This window comes from Lissotriton helveticus, chromosome 4_1 (genome assembly GCF_964261635.1).
Source record: "Lissotriton helveticus chromosome 4_1, aLisHel1.1, whole genome shotgun sequence".
NCBI classification, from domain to species: domain Eukaryota; kingdom Metazoa; phylum Chordata; class Amphibia; order Caudata; family Salamandridae; genus Lissotriton; species Lissotriton helveticus.
Genome location: NC_136063.1, coordinates 840,479,135 through 840,498,786, shown reverse-complemented (window position 1 = coordinate 840,498,786; position 19,652 = coordinate 840,479,135).

Here is a 19,652-nt window from a genome sequence, read left to right as displayed (position 1 = left end):
TCTCTACCTTAATTTCGGTGATAATTCCAACCTGAAAGTGTTTCTGTTAGTAGTTATGTTTTTTAATAGTTGCTAGAGTTGTTGTCTTATATTGTGATTGTTCCTTCCTATTTCATGCGAGTATGGTTGTTAATATTCCAACATGCTGCCCAATACTTGAGTAAAGGTAAATATATATAATCAATATAAGCCCATTCTATTCAGAATGTAGTTACGCCCCCCCAAATGCAGTCAAAACCTCCTTACCGGCACGCTTGTGAACCGCGTTGTCCTCACTCGTCCTGCGTGTGCGCAGAGCTCGACCGTTATGTACCCGGAAGAGCCATTGACTGGCGTTTTTTTTATTCAGTAGTTGTGGAAAGTGGACTTGCCGGGAAATGTCCCCAACTGCACCGCCATCTTGGCGTGGTGTGTTAGGACCACGGGGGCACTAATGCTAGGTATTAGAAATATCGGCAATCTACAGCATGTTTATTACTGCAGGATCGTTCCCGTGATCCCTATGTGCAAAACAATGCAAGCATAGACCTCTAGATATTTAGCTTTTTCTTAACAGTCTAACACTTTTATTCATGTGGGATCGTTCCTGTGATATCTAAATGTGAAGCAATTCAAGCCTAAGCCACTATATATTTCACGTTTCCGTATCAGTCTAATGTGAAATGCAATGGAGCTTGCATGGTGTGGCTATTGGCAACATGACGGTCCACTTAAGCAATTAGTGATTGTAGTGACATTGTGGTTTCTCCATTCATAACATTACCCTGTATCTTGTAATACAGTTTCACTGACTATTCAAAGCATTCAACTTTATAGAACAAACAATACAGGCTGAGCTGGTCCGGCATTTCATATATACATATAGGTCCCATCAGAGACGTGCTTATAGCTAAGCTGGATATAGTACGAAGCAGACCCTATAACAATACCTATATAAGTTGAGAGACACAAGATCTTAGAGGAACCTCGTTCGGAGCAAAGCGGGTCAGATTATTATTGTGTTCAGTATCACCCACTTGCGACATATTATACTTTTTAGTTTTTCTCCCACTAGACCTATTCACATGGCAGACATTGTGGTTTCTTCATTAGTAACATTAACCGAATCATGTAATAAAAATTCACTGAGTATTCAAAGCAGACAACTTTATAAAACAAACAATACAAGCTGAGCTGGTCCGGCATTTCATATATACATATAGACCCTATCTGAGACTTGTTTGTAGCTGAGCTGGTTATAGTACAATGCAGATCCTACAATACTAATTTTTTGAGGTGAGAGACACATGTTCTTGGGGGAACCTCGTTAGGAGCAAAGTGAGTCACAATATTACTGTGTTTAGTAGCACCCACTCGCGACATATTATACTTTTTACTTATTCGTTTTTCTCCCACTAGATCTATTAACATGGTAAATGGAGAGCGTAGGGATTTTTAGTGCCAACTCACATGCTATGTCTAAATCATGAAAAGGTGACATGGAAGCTCTTTTCTGTATTTATGTCCCATGTGCGGCATGCTAGTGTTCCTTATCAATGTTAAAACATATGGGTACACTTTACATTCGGTAATGCTACTCCTCAGATTCAATGCCCACATAGCCATTACTGCTGTTATCCTGTTGGGATCAGGGTTGATAAGAATGCGAGATTCCGTAGCATGATAATCACCCAAAAAGTACTGCAGCTCATGATTGGTGTTTAAGCCCAGTTCCACACTCCTGAGCCTCATGATGCATAGGGTCTCTCTTCTCCTGAGAGATAACTCCTTGTTGCCCCCCCCTTGGGTCCCTGGGTATGACATCAAACCCATAAAAGAAGAAAGTTCTGTGGTTGTCTTGAATCTTGCATTCAGCTATATGTGTGGCTGTTGGCTGGTGTCCCCCTGTTTGACAGCCCTCATGTGTTCCCCAATACGCTCCTTAAGACTTCTGATAGTGCTACCAATGTACCTCAGTTTGCACTTACACTCCATTGCATACATCACAAATTTGGTGTAGCACGTGATATTCGTGTCAATTTTATACATCTTGTTATGTGGTCCAGAAAATTGTTTTTTCTTGTCTGAGGCCCATCTGCACATAGTGCAGTGGCCACATTTAAACAAACATTTGCAATGCAATAGGTGTTGCATTTTTAAAACTTTGACCTATTGGTATTGTAAATGACAATGCCTTTTTATTATTACTGGCTTCTGAAACACATAAATGAAACGCATTGTTATTTACAATGTCGATACCTAAAATCTCTCAAATGCCAGACCAATTGCATTGCAGAAGCATGTTTATATTCTCTCAAGGGCTCCTGCACTTTATCACGCAAGCTGCCAAATGACATCTGCATGATTAAATGAGCAGTAGCAGCCCCAGCCTGCACCGTTTGGACATTCCCACTGCCTGCTGCCGAAAAATGGAAAGAGGCTGGAGAGCACAGTGAAGGTAGAGAAATTAAATGTGTAGGCGGTTGAGTGATTTGTCGAGAATGACACGACCTCCAGTGCCGAAGCCGGGCTTGGAATCCAGGCCCCAAAGTCCCTAGAAGCATCTGCTGCAATCCAAAACAAAGCGGCTCATGATAGTGTTAGGCTTTGTTATTTGAGACGTAACGCCTAACACTACAAGAATATACAAGGGAGGACTGGGGCTTGTTTGACTTAAATGTAGTCTCTTCCTTCAATGGAAGCAGGATGCGCATGTCTCCACATCAATAGGAGCAGCTGCCCTTGACACGGTGGAGAATAATATTCACACTTTAATGACTGTGAATTAATGCCTCTTAATGCGAAAAGGTCGCACAACAGGGAGTGTGGAAGTGTATAAATGTAAACAGTTTCCAGCATGGGTGGCCCTATCACCTCATACTTCACTCCCTCCACACTGTAATCAACCCACCTCCAGGAGACACAGCGCTCTATTAAATGAAGTCATTAACCGGACAATGTTCACTTCAAAAGTGAAAGAACAATGTTGCAAGTCAAGGAATTTGCCATTTCACCAGTGCAATTAAATGTGCACATTTCATGCATATAATGCAACACAGCTATCAAGTTGAATTACTTTGAAACAGTAATTATTTGCGAGAACCTGTGTGCATGTGGTTTTTGTTTGTGTCCCCGCCAGGCATCGAATCCAAAGCATGCTGGAATAGCTTTGGAAAGACGCCTAAACATGCTTGATTCCTATCAAAAGAAGCCCAACGCTAGGAAAGGTAAGTGTTAGAACTGGCTATTTCTGGTAGGCTAAGGCTGACGCCAAAGTCAGGCAGAAACCACCATTCTAGTCAGGGCAAGGGAGTCACACACCAAGATAACCCCTGCTCACCCCCTTGGTAGCTTGGCACGAGCAGTGAGGCTAAACGCGGAGGAAATGTGTTAAGCATTTGCGCCAGCACACAACAGCAACAACATCCTAGGCACACCACAAAAGGAACTTGCGCTCCAAATACTTTGTGATTATCTTGTGACTGTGATTGCCTAACTACATTTTAAAAATCTGTGATTGCTACGGAATTTTAAAGTTTTAAAAATTGTTATTCGCATTGCTCACACTCACCATCACCACACTTTCTTGATTGGTGCAACGCTGCCTTAGGAGACGCATTCTCGACCTCTGATTCGTCTTCCCTCTGAAGGCTAGGGGGAGGACACCACTTCCTGTTCGAACTGCTGGGCGGTTAGCGCTCTAGCAGTTGGGTCTCTCGGGGCTACTTAGGCTGAGCCTGACTTCCTGACGCTGCGGTAAGAGGTAGTGGCAGTACCTTAAGACCCGCTAGCTCGACACAGGCTATAGCGCTGAGCTTGCGCTCCAAATACTTTGTGATTATCTTGTGACTGTGATTGCCTAACTACATTTTAAAAATCTGTGATTGCTACGGAATTTTAAAGTTTTAAAAATTGTTATTCGCATTGCTCACACTCACCATCACCACACTTTCTTGATTGGTGCATCGCTGCCTTAGGAGACGCATTCTCGACCTCTGATTCGTCTTCCCTCTGAAGGCTAGGGGGAGGACACCACTTCCTGTTCGAACTGCTGGGCGGTTAGCGCTCTAGCAGTTGGGTCTCTCGGGGCTACTTAGCCCTCGCCTTCCCATGAGCGCGCAGCGATCGCGCGCAGTGGAGCCGAAGCTACGCCGAAGAGTAGCCAAAGAGTAGCCCGTCTGCGCCCGTCCGCGACAGGACGGGGCCAGGGGCCTTACACGCAGCTATCTCTCCGGTATTATGGACTCGCATACAACCGCCCCCTTTCTAAGGTACTCATCACATGCTTTGCTTGCCCTACAAACCCACGTTAAACACAGATGCTCTAATCGATTATCTATATGTCCTGAGGAGCCTCTCTCCTGCATTTCTTGTGGCTTTCAAGCCACTCATTCCTATATTATACGGGGGCGGCCCTGTGACAATCCCGATACTCCAAAAGGCTGCAAAAGCTTTCTACTTAATGTAAGATCCCTCCCTAAGCATCACCTAGAGCTGTGGGACACCATACATAGCACCAACCCAGAGATCTGTTTTATCACCGAAACCTGGCTTAAACCCCATACAACCCCCACTATCACCTTGGGGATACCTACTGGATATAAAATTCTTCGCCAGGATCGAGTTGGAAAAGTAGGAGGCGGGATCGCTATCATATACAAAGACAATCTGAACATCAGGGTCTTAGAACAAATACTGCTACCTACTATGGAAGTCGTAATCTTTCACCTAAAAATCAGTCCTACGGTACAATGGAAAGGGGCACTAGTATACCGCCCACCTGGACCTAATGCTGGGTTTTCCTTAGCCCTGACTGAACTTTTAGCTCCTTACATCAAAGCCAATGAAAATTTCATTTTACTTGGCGATTTTAATTTTCATGTCGACAATGCAGACCGTCCAGACACAATAGCACTTGTGACTGATCTTGCCTTACTGGGCCTTCATCTTCGTAATAATGGTTCCACCCACACTGGGGGACACACCCTAGACCTAATTTTTTCCTCTCTCCCTAAAATCTATTGTCATCCCCCAAAAGATATCCACTGGTCTGACCATAAAATGTTAGATTTTTTCTTCCTGTACCCCCCTGAATCCACTAATCACCTTATCACCCAGTCCATTAAACGCAGACCATGGCATAAAGTCACTCCTGCCAGATTTACTCAAGTCTGGAAGCAGCCAGTACTATTGGACTCGGATGACATTGATACATCCCTTTCCAAGTTTAACACTACTCTGACGTCTGCCATTAATACATTGGCCCCTCAGAAAATTGTTAAGCAGCCAATCATGGCTAAGAGAGAAATATGGTATACTGAGGCCCTCAAAGTAGAAAAGCAGGGATGTAGGAAACTAGAAAAGCGATGGAGACGGACACGTAAGGAGGAAGATAAGGAACGATATTTGGTAGCTATGAACATCTACTACAAAAATATCAAAAAGGCGAGGAAAAACAGATTTACCTCCCAAATATCAGAGGCTGGCAACTCTACCCGAGAACTATTTAGGGTTATAAAGACTTTTACTAACCCAGCAATGTGTGAGAGCCCGGACTTTTTTTCCCAAGACCTTTGTAACAAAATCTCCCAATTTTTTGAAGATAAAATTGAGGGGATATATAAGAAAATCATAAACATCTCAGGTCCTTTACAGACAGTGGCTTCTGGAATCTCCCCTATGATGACCACTGGGAATACTCTTCATGTAATTCCAGAAATAACCTTACAGCAACTGACCACTCTCATTAACAAAATGAAGACCGGTTCCCCCAATGACTTGATTCCTGCCAAAATAATCTCCTCCTTGACAGAATCTCTAGGCCCCTCCATTCAAAATCTAATAAATCTTTCTTTTGCCGAAGGAAAACTCCCACAACATTGGAAAGAAGCGGTGGTAAACCCCATAAGCAAAAATTCCTCCCTACCCTGGTCAGAGCTCTCAAACCTCCGTCCTATCTCCCTCCTCCCTTTCATTAGCAAACTGGCTGAGAAACACGTTAATACCATCATTTCCAGCTTCATCGAGGCGACAGGGGGCCTGGACCAATCACAATCTGGGTTCAGGCCCAACCACAGCACTGAATCAGCCCTCCTCTCGGTGACTGACAAGATCAAAATGTCACAGGACAGAGGGGGTTCAATGATTCTAGTGCTGTTGGACCTGTCCGCGGCCTTTGATACCGTGTCTCACAACATCCTTCTCAGCCGTTTGCAGGGAGTGGGGATTGGAGGCTTAGTACTATCCTGGTTGGAGAGCTTTCTTTCCGGGAGATCGCAATCTATCAGCCTGGGCCCCTATCGCTCCATTTCAAGGGTGCTCACGAAGGGGGTGCCACAGGGCTCTTGCCTTAGCCCTACATTGTTTAATGTCTATGTGGCCCCCCTTGCTGAGATTGTACGGAAGTATGGGTTCACACCGGTCTCCTACGCTGACGACACCCAGCTCCTCTACCCTTTCAGCTCCCTTGGCCCTAAAGTCAAGGAAAATTTTGCTGAGGGTATGAGGGCAGTGTCACATTGGATGGCTGTAAATTGCCTCCAATGTAACGTTGCAAAAACAGAGATTATGCTCTTCGGCAAAGCAAGTCTTCTGTGGTCCCCTGACCGGTGGCCGCTGGATCTAGGTCCAGTTCCAACATCTAAGCCACATGTCCAAAACCTAGGGGTAAAAATTGACCAAAAACTGACCCTTAAGGAGCACACCAACCATATCGCTGGATTGTGCTTTCACACCATTGGCCTTTTAAGACGAGTCTTCCCGTATCTCCCTGATACCTACAGAAAGACACTAGTACAGGCCTTGGTTACTAGCCGCCTGGACTACTGCAACGGCCTGCTGACACTTGCTAACGCTGATGCAGTGGGCCGCTTGCAGGTAGTCCAGAATACGGCGGCTAGATTGGTTAGGAGCGCACCGGCCAGGACCCCCTCTAAGCCCCTGTTGGAGGAGCTGCATTGGCTCCCTATACGACAACGAATCAGTTTTAAAATGTGTTGCACGGTTCACAAGTGCTTATATGGAGACAGTCCTAAATATCTTTCTCAATCACTGGAGCTGTACCAACCTGGCCGATCACTTCGCTCAAGCAATCAAGCCCTACTGAAACCCCCTGTAACAAAAAAATCCAGACAAGGAGACCGAGCATTTTCTTCAGTTGGCCCCGCTCTGTGGAACAAGCTTCCCATTGAATTAAGAATGACCACCAACCACTTGTCTTTTAGAAGGTCACTTAAAACTTTCCTCTTCCGGGAAGCATTCCAACTCCACTAATTAATGCAAGTATCTGCTATTGTCTTGGTGAGCAAAGCGCGGAGATACCCTTATGGGATTGATTCCTGCGCGATATAAGAAATTAAAATAAATAAATAAATAAACTCTACACAAGGTTATATTAAAATAGCGTCTGTATTGTCAAAAACACATCAGATAGAAATCACACATGTACATTGTGCCAACTGGCACGGGCCTTATTCATAAGGGATTATTTACAAGACAGGGCCACATGGGCCACTGTCAGAATCAACACTTTTAGAAATACTGTCAGAAATTAGAATAAAAGGATATAAAATCACTGTAGCACAAAATAACAGTTATAAATCACAACCAGTAACTACTGGTAAAGGTAGGTACACACTACGCAATACTAATAACCATAGGCCTAGATCAGGCATGGACACATAACCTCTCTAGTATAAACTATACTAGGCAAAACACCACCACCTAAGAATAAAATACATTTAGGGGTAGAAGCAAGAACACATTACACATGATAAAAAAAAAATGTTGGAATTTGTAAAGCGCACAGCTACCTCCACCGGAGGTGTCCCGGCGCTGTCCGTATACCGCTTAGGAACCCTTCCTGGCTTCCCTGGGAAATGTCCACTCCTGGGCACCCCCCAGGTGCAGCCAGGCATCCCAGCGCTTTTGGAGCCATTGTGGAGACTGCCCCGCTTAGGCAGGCAGGCGGGGAATCACTTCACCATGGGGTGGGCTCCCTCGAGGTGAATTAAAAAGTTAAGACTAGCGGCATGGCCGCGGGGCAAATGCCGGGTGGGCACCGGCTTCGTGGATTAAAGGAATAAGAGCCGCACAACGCAGGGTGGGCACCTGCTATTCCCCACGCAAAATGCGGGGCGAGGAAGCGCGGAAATAAGCAGACACGCGCTCCCAAGGCGCTGGGGCACAGGCAAGCCCCCAGGACTGGCCCCACCAGCGACCAGGGCCCCAGCAACAGGGCGAATCCACACCAAAGCGCCTCCCAGGTGCTAGGGACAAGGAAAGTTCAGCAAGTCCTCCTTAAAGATGCAGCAAGGTCATTCAGGACTCCAGGACCTCAGCAGTCCAGGAATAAAAGAGGGAGCAGCATAGCCCCCAGCAGGAAAATCCTCCAGCATCCAGGGGCAGGGTATCCAGGGGCTGGGCAGGGCCCAGGGATGCAAGCCTTCCTCCTGGGCCCAAGCAGCAGCACACCCCTGGTTGATTCAAGCTGGAAACAAGAACATTTTGGAAGGGGACACAGCCCCTTCTTATACAGAGAAAAGTCTTTGAAGTCTTTGTGCAGGCAGTGTGAGAACCAGCTAGAACTGGTTATAGGGAACTCTTTTCAGTGTCAGGAACAGAGGTGACAGTCGCCCAGCGGGGAGGTGGAGCCAGCATTGTGGCAGGCAGGCACAGCCTCATTCACTCCCAGGTGCTATCTCCTCCCACTTCCCTGGCAGCAGATGCAGCCTTTCATCCACAGGCTGACTCAGACAACCTCCTGGGGCCCCCCAGCCCCTGTCATCCTCAAACCAGACAGTCAATCCACAAGCAGGCCCAGGCACTCCTGGGCCAGGCTCACCAGCCAATCACACGCCAGCCACGGACTACACAAATATGCCAACTTCTAAAAGTGGCACTTCTAGACTAGACACAATCATGCCGCAAACACCATTACGCAGCATTCAATCTCACGAGTTCGCACATACCAAACTCGACCCTGCACTCCCCACACATCAGGAACTACCATGGGCATACATATTCCCCATTCATTCCTATGGGAGGGCAGGTCACTCACCACACATACACAGAGAGCAAACGCACTTTACACTGTACCACAGTGAAAAAGTGCGCCAAGGCCTAAAATCACCAACAACAGGTTCCAGAAACAGGCTAGGAAAAAGCAAAAAGTTTCGGGGTGAACCTGCCAAAAGGACCGGGTCCAACACAACCCCCTTCCAGCCAAAACGCAGGGTAGACCAATCACTCCACTGATGGGCTTCTTTGCTTTGGGCGACAAAAAACGGACACGGGCCCGCACGGCAGGGACACCCTCCGGTTTTTCGCCACTCTGAACCCACATGTACTTCTCTCAACAAGAGCTCTCTGGCACAACTAGGATGCCCCACTGGTACTCTCTAGTCATCCACGGCCAAGACCAGGCCCTAGGCCATCCAAATGTCACAGGTCCTAACCACTTCACAGAGTGGGGGGCAGTAACCCCTGGCACACAATAGCCATTCTCCACTCTCCCTCGCAGTGTAGCTACAACTACCACTGATCCTTCAACCCAGGGACCACACCCTCAGGCTGACCAGAGGTCACGGGCAAGCATGCCCCACCCTACCTCTACTTCTGGGTTTCCGCACCCTCACAGGGAAGCACTCACCAGAACACAATTCTCCTACCAGATCAGGACCTCACACCATCCCTGGTCTACCACCTGGAAACTATTCCACTTCTGAGGTACAAAGCACACAGCACAGTCCCTCTTCAAGCAGGTGGGGGGCACAGCACACAGCAAAATCCCCTTTCCTCTACCTTAGTGGAAACAACAAACTGCAGGTGGGCCCCATAACACACAGCAAGGGCAGCCCCCTCAGTCTCTTCAGCTGATCCACTTTGGTAGAGATTCCTCTTGACCTGGAAGCTTCCTAATCTCCCAACCTAGGATCTAAACACTCAGGTTGCACCGGGGTCAGAAGTACACCGTCCCTCTGCACCCCCTTCCAGAGTTCTGCACCCTCCCACCTTGGAGCGGTACCTCGGGAAGCCAAACACCAGGACCGCCGGAGTTCTGGTTACAGACACTCCCCGTCCTCTAGACACAGGAAGATCCTCCTCAAATGACCTGTAAGTACAGCCTAAGCCCCTGACCTGGTGCTCCCTTAGGGAATCCACCAGGCCCTGAGACAGGGTTTCGGGCCAATGTGGGACACACCGTCCCACACTCACTCCGCCTCCACTGAGACAGGACGTGAGCCCCTACACCCCTACCATCCTAATGAGACCTAGCTGGGCTACACATGAACCTCTTCACCTACAAAGGATCATCAGATACACAAGCCACTACTTTTAGAATCACTCCCTAATGCCTCTGCAAGACATCTAGCACACCGCCAGACATCCACCTTCTTGTCCAGTGCCTCTGCAGGACCTCCTGCACACCACCAGAGGTACACCTCCTATGCAAGCTCCTTTAAAAAAACTCACACCAACTCCTCCAGGTCAACACAACCACTCATCCACACACTCCCCCTCCAGACTGGTGAGACAGTTCCTCACTGCCCCTGACTCTCAACCTGTACCCCTCTTACTGAGCACCAGGCACCATACTCTGGGAACTGGGAATGGGACTTCACACACTGGACACATTTAAGCTGCCACCACTGAATCCTACCATACTGGGGAATCCAGACACACACACTACACTCAGGGGATAACCACCCTCCCAAGCAAGCCATTTCTCCTCCACACTCCCTCTCTTCCATCTACCCACACAGGGATAGGAACTGGGATTGGCCACTAGACCCAGCAAGGGATTCCTAATCTATGGGAACCTCCCCCTCTACTGGCGTCCCGCCCTGTCATTCTCTCTCATCTGCCACTAAACATAAAGCGCAGGAACACCATCTGAAATTGACACTCTTGAGGAAAAACAAAATCATAAACAATAATCCCAAACATGTGACTATCTAAAAAAAATGCAGAGTTTTGTAATGTAGCCAGCTGTCGCTGTGGCACTGCGCAAACACAAGTCCAAATCCGCACCGCTGACCAACATTGTTAGAACTGGCTATTTCTGATAGGCTAAGGCTGACGCCAAAGCCAGGCAGAAACCACCATTCTAGTCAGGGCAAGGGAGTCACACGCCAAGATAACCCCTGCTCACCCCCTTAGTAGCTTGGCACGAGCAGTGAGGCTAAACTCGGAGTCAATGTGTTAAGCATTTGTGCCAGCACACAACAGCAACAACATCCTAGGCACACCACAAAAGGAACTCTACACAAGGTTATATTAAAATAACTTCTGTATTGTCAAAAACACATCAGATAGAAATCACACATGTACATTGTGCCAAGTGGCACGGGCAATATTCATAAGGGATTATTTACAAGACAGGGCCACATGGGCCACTGTCAGAATCAACACTTTTAGAAATACTGTCAGAAATTAGAATAAAAGGATATAAAATCACTGTAGCACAAAATAACAGTTATAAATCACAACCAGTAACTACTGGTAAAGGTAGGTACACACTACGCAATACTAATAACCATAGGCCTAGATCACGCATGGACACATAACCTCTCTAGTATAAACTATACTAGGTAAAACACCACCACCTAAGAATAAAATACATTTAGGGGTAGAAGCAAGAACACATTACACATGATGCATAAAACATTCAGAGGTGTAAGGAAAGAAAACACATGATGCATCAACCAACACATTCAGAGGTGTAAAATCAAGGAAGACACATGATGCATTAAAAACATTCAGAGGTGCCAGGAAAGAAAACACAACTCAATAGCGCAAAGACACATGATGCCTAAAACATTCAGAGGTGTAAGATCAAGGTGCGTAATCTTATTAAATGCATTACATTTCCTAGCACCATATCACATTGCACAAAACTCACATTAGGCAATTACCATCATCAACATAGCAGGTAACCACATTGCGCAAACATCACCTTAGCAATTACTATCAAAAACATAGAAATCAAATTGCGCAGAAATCACATACCAGCCCCCATCTAATAAAGGGACTAAAGAGCCCTGTGTGCAGAATGTCAGGGCTCGCTGCCATGCAGCGCCAGTCAGGGGTGCGCCACTGGCACAAAACCTAAACGTTGCACGTGCCCACTACTTGCTGGGCACCTGGGAACACCCAACACAAGACCTAAACGGTGCAGCTGCCCACTAATTGCTGGGCAGCTGGGAAGTCAACTCTGTGGCATGGGCTCTCAGTAGCCTTTGAACATAAAACTGTGCTACACGGAGCCACACAGGCTCTGAAAACAACTTAGGGGCGTTGGAGCCATCTGCCTCTAAAATCCGCTGTGCCCCAGGAGCCCACGGGCTCCTTAAACCATCACATATGCTTACAAACCTCTCTGGGCTCTCCAAACACATCTGAAGCAATGGTGCCCCCGGGGAGCCTTTACGCCTTGAAAACAACTGTGCCCAGGGAGCCTCTCGGGGCTTCCAAACTCAAATAATGCCCCCTGAGCCCTTCTCAGGCTCAACAACAACGAGCATGAGATCGCGCTCCTGGAGGGGGGGCGATGGACACCGACAACGTGTCCCGGCGCCCCCCCTTCTCTTTTGTGGCCGCACTCACCGGTACTCTGACGCTACAGCTCTCCCTCACCCGGTCCCGCTTCTTTGGGCCGGGTGCTCACACGGGCGGCGGCGGGGCTCCTCTTCTACCACGGAGCCCTGCCGGTGGATGCAGCTGCTTCTCCTGGGTGCGTGCTGCGGAACTGCGGCGGGGGCGGGCACCGGCAATGTGCCCCGTGCCCCCTCCGCCTCTCCTCTTCTCCCGGGGCTCCCTCCAGAACGCGGGAGCCCCGCACCGGGCGGCGATACTTCTTCTTTCCCCCGGGCTGCGGGGCGGGACTTCCGGCCGGTCGCGCCAGGATTGGCCGGCCGGCCAACCACTTCCGGGTCGCTGCGGGCAGCGCAGCGGCCCCGCTTAGGCAGGCAGGCGGGGAATTACTTCACCGAGGGGTGGGCTCCCTCGAGGTGAATTAAAAAGTTAAGACTAGCGGCATGGCCGCGGGGAAAATGCCGGGTGGGCACCGGCTTCGTGGATTAAAGGAATAAGAGCCGCACAACGCAGGGTGGGCACCTGCTATTCCCCACGCAAAAGGCGGGCGGGGAAGCGCGGAAATAAGCAGACACGCGCTCCCAAGGCGCTGGGGCACAGGCAAGCCCCCAGGACTGGCCCCACCAGCGACCAGGGCCCCAGCAACAGGGCAAATCCACACCAAAGCGCCTCCCAGGTGCTAGGGACAAGGAAAGTTCAGCAAGTCCTCCTTAAAGATGCAGCAAGGTCATTCGGGAGTCCAGGACCTCAGCAGTCCAGGGATAAAAGAGGGAGCAGCATAGCCCCCAGCAGGAAAATCCTCCAGCATCCAGGGGCAGGGTATCCAGGGGCTAGGCAGGGCCCAGGGAGGCAAGCCTTCCTCCTGGGCCCAAGCAGCAGCACGCCCCTGGTTGATTCAAGCTGGAAACAAGAACATTTTGGAAGGGGACACAGCCCCTTCTTGTACAGAGAAAAGTCTTTGAAGTCTTTGTGCAGGCAGTGTGAGAACCAGCTAGAACTGGTTATAGGGAACTCTTTTCAGTGTCGGGGACAGAGGTGACAGTCGCCCAGCGGGGAGGTGGAGCCAGCATTGTGGCAGGCAGGCACAGCCTCATTCACTCCCAGGTGCTATCTCCTCCCACTTCCCTGGCAGCAGATGCAGCCTTTCATCCACGGGCTGACTCAGACAACCTCCTGGGGCTCCCCAGCCCCTGTCATCCTCAAACCAGACAGTCAATCCACAAGCAGGCCCAGGCACTCCTGGGCCAGGCTCACCAGCCAATCACATGCCAGCCACAGACTACACAAATATGCCAACTTCTAAAAGTGGCACTTCTAGACTAGACACAATCATGCCGCATACACCAAACTCGACCCTGCACTCCCCACACATCAGGAACTACCATGGGCATACATATTCCCCATTCATTCCTATGGGAGGGCAGGTCACTCACCACACATACACAGAGAGCAAACGCACTTTACACTGTACCACAGTGAAAAAGTGTGCCAAGGCCTAAAATCACCAACAACAGGTTCCAGAAACAGGCTAGGAAAAAGCAAAAAGTTTCGGGGTGAACCTGCCAAAAGGACCGGGTCCAACAGTAAGGAAAATAAACGCAAGCAGCAGCAGAAAGTAACAATCATAAAGAAGCTGAAGAAATACTTCTCGGCGAGCTCATGCTTCATTCAAAGGGCATTTATGTGATTCTCGTGCCAGTGACTTTGCTGCTTTCGACGCTATGGCGTTTGTAACCAGTGACACTGCTGTTTTTTGATTAGTGGGGGCGGGGTCAGTGGGTGTCATGTGGTGCCGGAGACATAGCAGTATTGGAGGCCACAGAGCGCATCCGATATAATGAAAGTGAAAGCAGAGTATGCAGCGTTGTTAAAAAGCACTAAATAAATCTTTCAAACATTGAAAACAAAAGCGCGGCCACCACTTTACATATTTTGCGCGGTGTGCCGGCTATTGTGAAAACAATGAACAAAAAGAAAAGTACACCTGCCATTATCCCAGCTCAGGCGGCTTGCAGCTGAAATAAACAAGAAAAGAAGTCCTCAGACGAAGACATCAACACACAAGGCGTAACACTATAGTACTTAGGCGGTGCTGCATGCAGCTGAAACGGAAACGAAAAAGAGGGACATAAAGGGAGGATTACCTATTGGTAAACAAGTTTTTGTGAAGGACAGTAACACAGCCAATAAAAAAAACATATGACAGCAATAGAAGGAGTTCAACTGCTAAAGTATATACAAGAGGTCAGTCGCTAAGCTACAGCGCAAGCGCTGTCTACGCCGACCTAACAAGCCAAGAGTATGTTGTGTGAGCCAATTGGGTGTTTGCCCTCCTCTTGGGTAGCTGGGGCTGAGAATATTTCTAAGACAAAGACCCCTACAGAAAGTAACCTCAGGTCTAGATAATGTGAACTCCTGCACTGTCTTGTCTGCAGTGAGTAGATGCCAGTGTCTTTGCATGCTGCCTGTAAGTGTTTGTGCATGTTTGCTGAAGTTTGTGATCAGACGTACTGTTTTGGTGTCCCTCTTTCCCAATTTGTTCTTGCGAGTGCTTTGTTGGCTGACCTTAGAGATTCTGTCAAGGGCAGTATGTGAAGTTCTTTGATCATATCCTCTGTGTGAGAATCTGGATGCCATGCTTTGTATGCAGTCTTTAAAGTCAGATTCAGTACTACAGTTTCGTCTGGCACGCATGAATTCGCCATAAGGGATGGCATTTATCTGGTGGACGGGGTGTGCACTAGAGGCATGGAGAGCTGCGTTGCAAGCTGTGGGTTTCCTATAAAGTCTGCTCTGAATCTTATTGTCCATAATAAAAAGTTCCACATCTAAGAAGGTGATGCTCCTCTGGCGATATTGAAAGGTGAATCTGATGTTACCATCATTGCTATTTAAGTGTGTAAAATATTCAAGACGTTTTGCAGTGGAACCTGTCCAAATCATCAGGCAGTCATCTATGAATCTGCGCCAAAAAAGGATCAAATCACTCCAGTTGCTACCTCATGTACTCCAAATCTATTCCTCTTCCAGTCTGCCCATGAATAAATTGGCATACAAGGGTGAAATCTTAGAACCCATAGCCACCCCCTGTTTTTGCTTGTATCAACCTTCCTTGAAGAGGAAGACATTGTTGCCAAGGATGAATTTTGTCATCTCGAGCAGCATTTCCGTGTGTTCCCAGAGGAAAGCCGATCTAAGATTTAATGTATATCGTAGGGCTTGTAGTCTAAGATCATGTTTGATGCGGGGAACATCCTTTACGACGCGGATGTTACCTCGTAGTACCGTTACAACGCGTATTTTAGAAAGCAAGTCGTAACCACGACTTGCGCTGGAGGGTGCTAAAGGACAAGGAATAGTAGATTTACTATTCCAACACCTTCCCTACTGTATGTAGGCTGGTGTTGGAATAGTAAATTAAACTATTCCTAAGTCCGCACCCCTACAGCGCAAGTCGTGGTAACAACTTGCGTTGTAAAATATGCGTTGTAACGGTACGCGTGGTAATACCACGCGTCGTAACAACGTACATCCGTTTAATGCTCGTGTACAGTGCTGTAACGTCTAACGTCACAAGTGTCATACTGTCCTCCCATATTATGTCTGTGAGTGTACTGAGAATATGCTTTGTGTCCCTGATGTATGACGGTAAATTGTGAACTAATGGCTGTAGGAAAGTGTCCACATATTCAGATATTATTTCCGTCGGTCCCCCTATGACTGAAATTATCGGTCAGCCCGGGGGCAATAGGAGATTTTGGTGAATTTTGGGCAGAGTATAGATACAAGGGTATCTGGGACAGTCTAGCATCAGGTATGTATATTTATTTCTGCCCAGAAGGCATGCCATCACTTGAGACTAGAGTTTCTGAGATGTATGAGGGACCAAATGGGATTGGAAAGCAATGCTTCATAGCAGGTTGCGTCGTTGAGCTTTGATAATATGTCCTGTTCATACTCTGAACTGTTCATGAGAACCACATTGTCTCCCTTGTCAGCTTCGAGTATTGTGATGTCTTTGTCTGATTGTAGTGCATAAAGTGCCTCCCTTTCTCCCTTGGTAAGATTGTCCCTTCTGTTAGTATGTTTTGTGTGCACATTAGTGTGTTTATCTAGATCTGACAATACCAGTTTGTGAAAGATATCCAAATTGCTGCCAGCCGGCAACTGCGGTGTCCATTTTGATTTTTCCTTCAGGCCACTACTTACATTTGTGTCCATATTAAATTATTTATGAAATAATGTATTTTTAAAGGAGGTAAAATAGTTCATTAGAGCTATGCCTACCTAAGTCTAGCATTCTCCTTCCATATTTCTTTACTCAGGTTACCCATTGTCTCAATTTTAAAATAGTAACATTTTGGTAGACATTGAAGCTTTTAGTTAATATTCCATTTGAATATACAGAAGTAGATTTGTAGATTTGTAAGAGGTTGCGGAAGCTATTTACAGACAGATTTCATATTTAAATTACTAGATTTGTGCTCTAATGGGTAGTGAGAGCCTCCAAATGAGTTGCTGTTTGGATTTTTATTTTATTCTTATTCGTTTTTCCCACTTGTTTGTATCAGTATTAGAAAGGATTTTTTTAGAGGACTAGTTTATTTCAGGCCCTTGTAGCAGCCGAGCCAAACGTTTTCACGTGCATATTTAGTTTTCTGCACACAAAAGTGAATTCTTCTAAAGCAGCACCATGTCTCCTAGTGTAGCCACATTATGTAATCGAGGTGAAAGTTCTAGTTCCTTATTAGAACTCTATGATCTTCATATGTAGCTGTTTATGGGACTACGGTGTTGTTATATGTGGTTTGATACAAAGCGACGCTTGTCTTGGGTGGTAGCTATGAATCTCCTGGGTACATATCAACTGGCTAGGACCTAATCAAAATGCAGTATATTTTGTAGTGTACAGCGGTCTTTGTTTACGACATGTACCACATACATACATATACAATAACACAAGTGGCTGTAAAGCAACATGATGTGTATCATATATATATATATCTTAAAATAAAGAAATACAGTGTGTGTGATCTGTGTCAGAGTAAAATGTACACTTTGTTAACCCTTCTCTGACCTGCTTGAAACACTGTTGAGCAGAAAGCCTCTGAAAGAAGCTCTGAGCTGAGCTGAGACAGCGAACTGTTTATTTGTTTTTTAGAAACCAGCTTTCTTCCGTGGTGTGATTTTCCCTGAGGTCAGTTTTGCTGCAACGCAGAAAACATCCATAAATAAGATCTAAATAGCTAGAAAACATTGTTTTATTATGCACTGTTAGAACCACAGCAACAGAATAAAAGCATTATTATTTTCCTTTTTTTTTAATGTTTTATCAAACACTCGCAAAGTACCCAAGAGGCGTTCTGGGGATGGATTTTAACGCTCTTATCCTTGGTCAGTTTTTTTTGTGAAACAGCATGTAGCTTTTTAAAATATTCTTTTTATAGTTTTTTTTATCAAAGACATTCATATCATCTCTGCAGATCCCAGCACAGTACAATCACATATTTACCGCCAAACCCAGGAGACATCATGCCCATGGCATTTACTACAAAACAGCAAATCATGCTCCTAATCAGAACACACTGAGGGGCATATTTATGAAGGTTTTGCATCTCACTTGCGCCTTGCAAGGGGGCACAAGGGCAACGCAACACCTAAGTTGGATTTATCAAGCCACGCAAGGCCCCCTTGTGTGGCACTGCCTGGCTCAATAAATCCAGAGTAATGCAGCGCAAATCTCTGCGTTGTGTTACTCTGTCCTGAGAAGGCGTTGCATGGGTGAAGCGTCAGTGTTCCCACGCATTCACCCATGGATTTTGGCGCATTCTCAGATTTACTGACACTGGATGAGGTGTAACGAGGAGAAATATCTTTATTTCTCCTCATTACTTCCTCTTTCTATGTGTGCTGCATCCTGCAGCACACATAGAAATAGGAAAATGCCTCTAAGGACTGTTTTTTGTGTGTGCAGGAAGGTGTTCCTTCCTGTGCAAAAACAATCCTGCCTACAATGTGCTCCAGCGCTGGCAAATGACAGGAATGCAGCATATATTGTTAAGTACGGCGCATTCCTGCCCTTTCCCTATTGCGCAGTGCAGTAATGCGATTTTCTGCGCTGTGCGTTAATTTCATAAATGTGCCCATTTGTCCTTCAGTTCTCTCTCCTTCAAGGAGGTTTATTGTTTGGAGGGTCAGACAATTTAGTTAACACTTCCGCCCACTCGGAAAGATCCTTCATAACTTTATCATATCTCCGTGATGCCTTAATGTGTTGTTCTTCTGCCAGGGCCCACTGTAGTAAGTCTTTCTTTCAGCAAGTCACACAAGGGGCAATGGGAGAAACACAATGTATCGCAATTGCTCTTTTTGCCAGTACTTTTCCCAATGCCCACATTCGTAATCTCATTTTACAATGTTTGCGTACCGGCAATATACAAGTAGACATGTCTCCCGAGCCATACCAGTCCTATCGCACAATGTTCACCACTTTAATCCAGGAGCTTTCCACCTTTGGACACACCTATGTCTCATGTAGACATTTTGGCCTCAGGCCTGTCACATCTACCACACTTAAATGGTCTACCTGGGAATTTGAGGGCCAGTTTGCCTGGTGTGATGTATGTTTTGTGTAAACAAAGAAACTGTGCCAATTTAAAACGAGTGTTAGGGGATATAATTTTAATCGGCTCGAATGTTAGCCAATTCCGGTATTACCCTCTAGTTTTCTGTGTCAGCATAGCTTTTCCCTTCAATTCTAAAAAAAAAGAAATGCTCAAGCCCCATCACTTTTTGATTTTTTGATTGGTGTTGGCCATAACACCAGTTCAATATTTAAAAAATTCGCATAGTACAGGGTCATCCAAATTTGATCCATAAACCGAGCAGAGTGCGATTGTAATCCTTGCGAATTGGCATTTAGCAATCACCCATCTGCCGTACCTGTCGGATGAGCATTGTATAAACCTACAAATATTCCTCGCTTGCTAGAATTGCCAGCCCTCGGGTATTTGTGCTTATTGTCGTACAGGCACCCAACATGAAACCAAAAGATTCAAGAATTATTTATTTGATCCCAC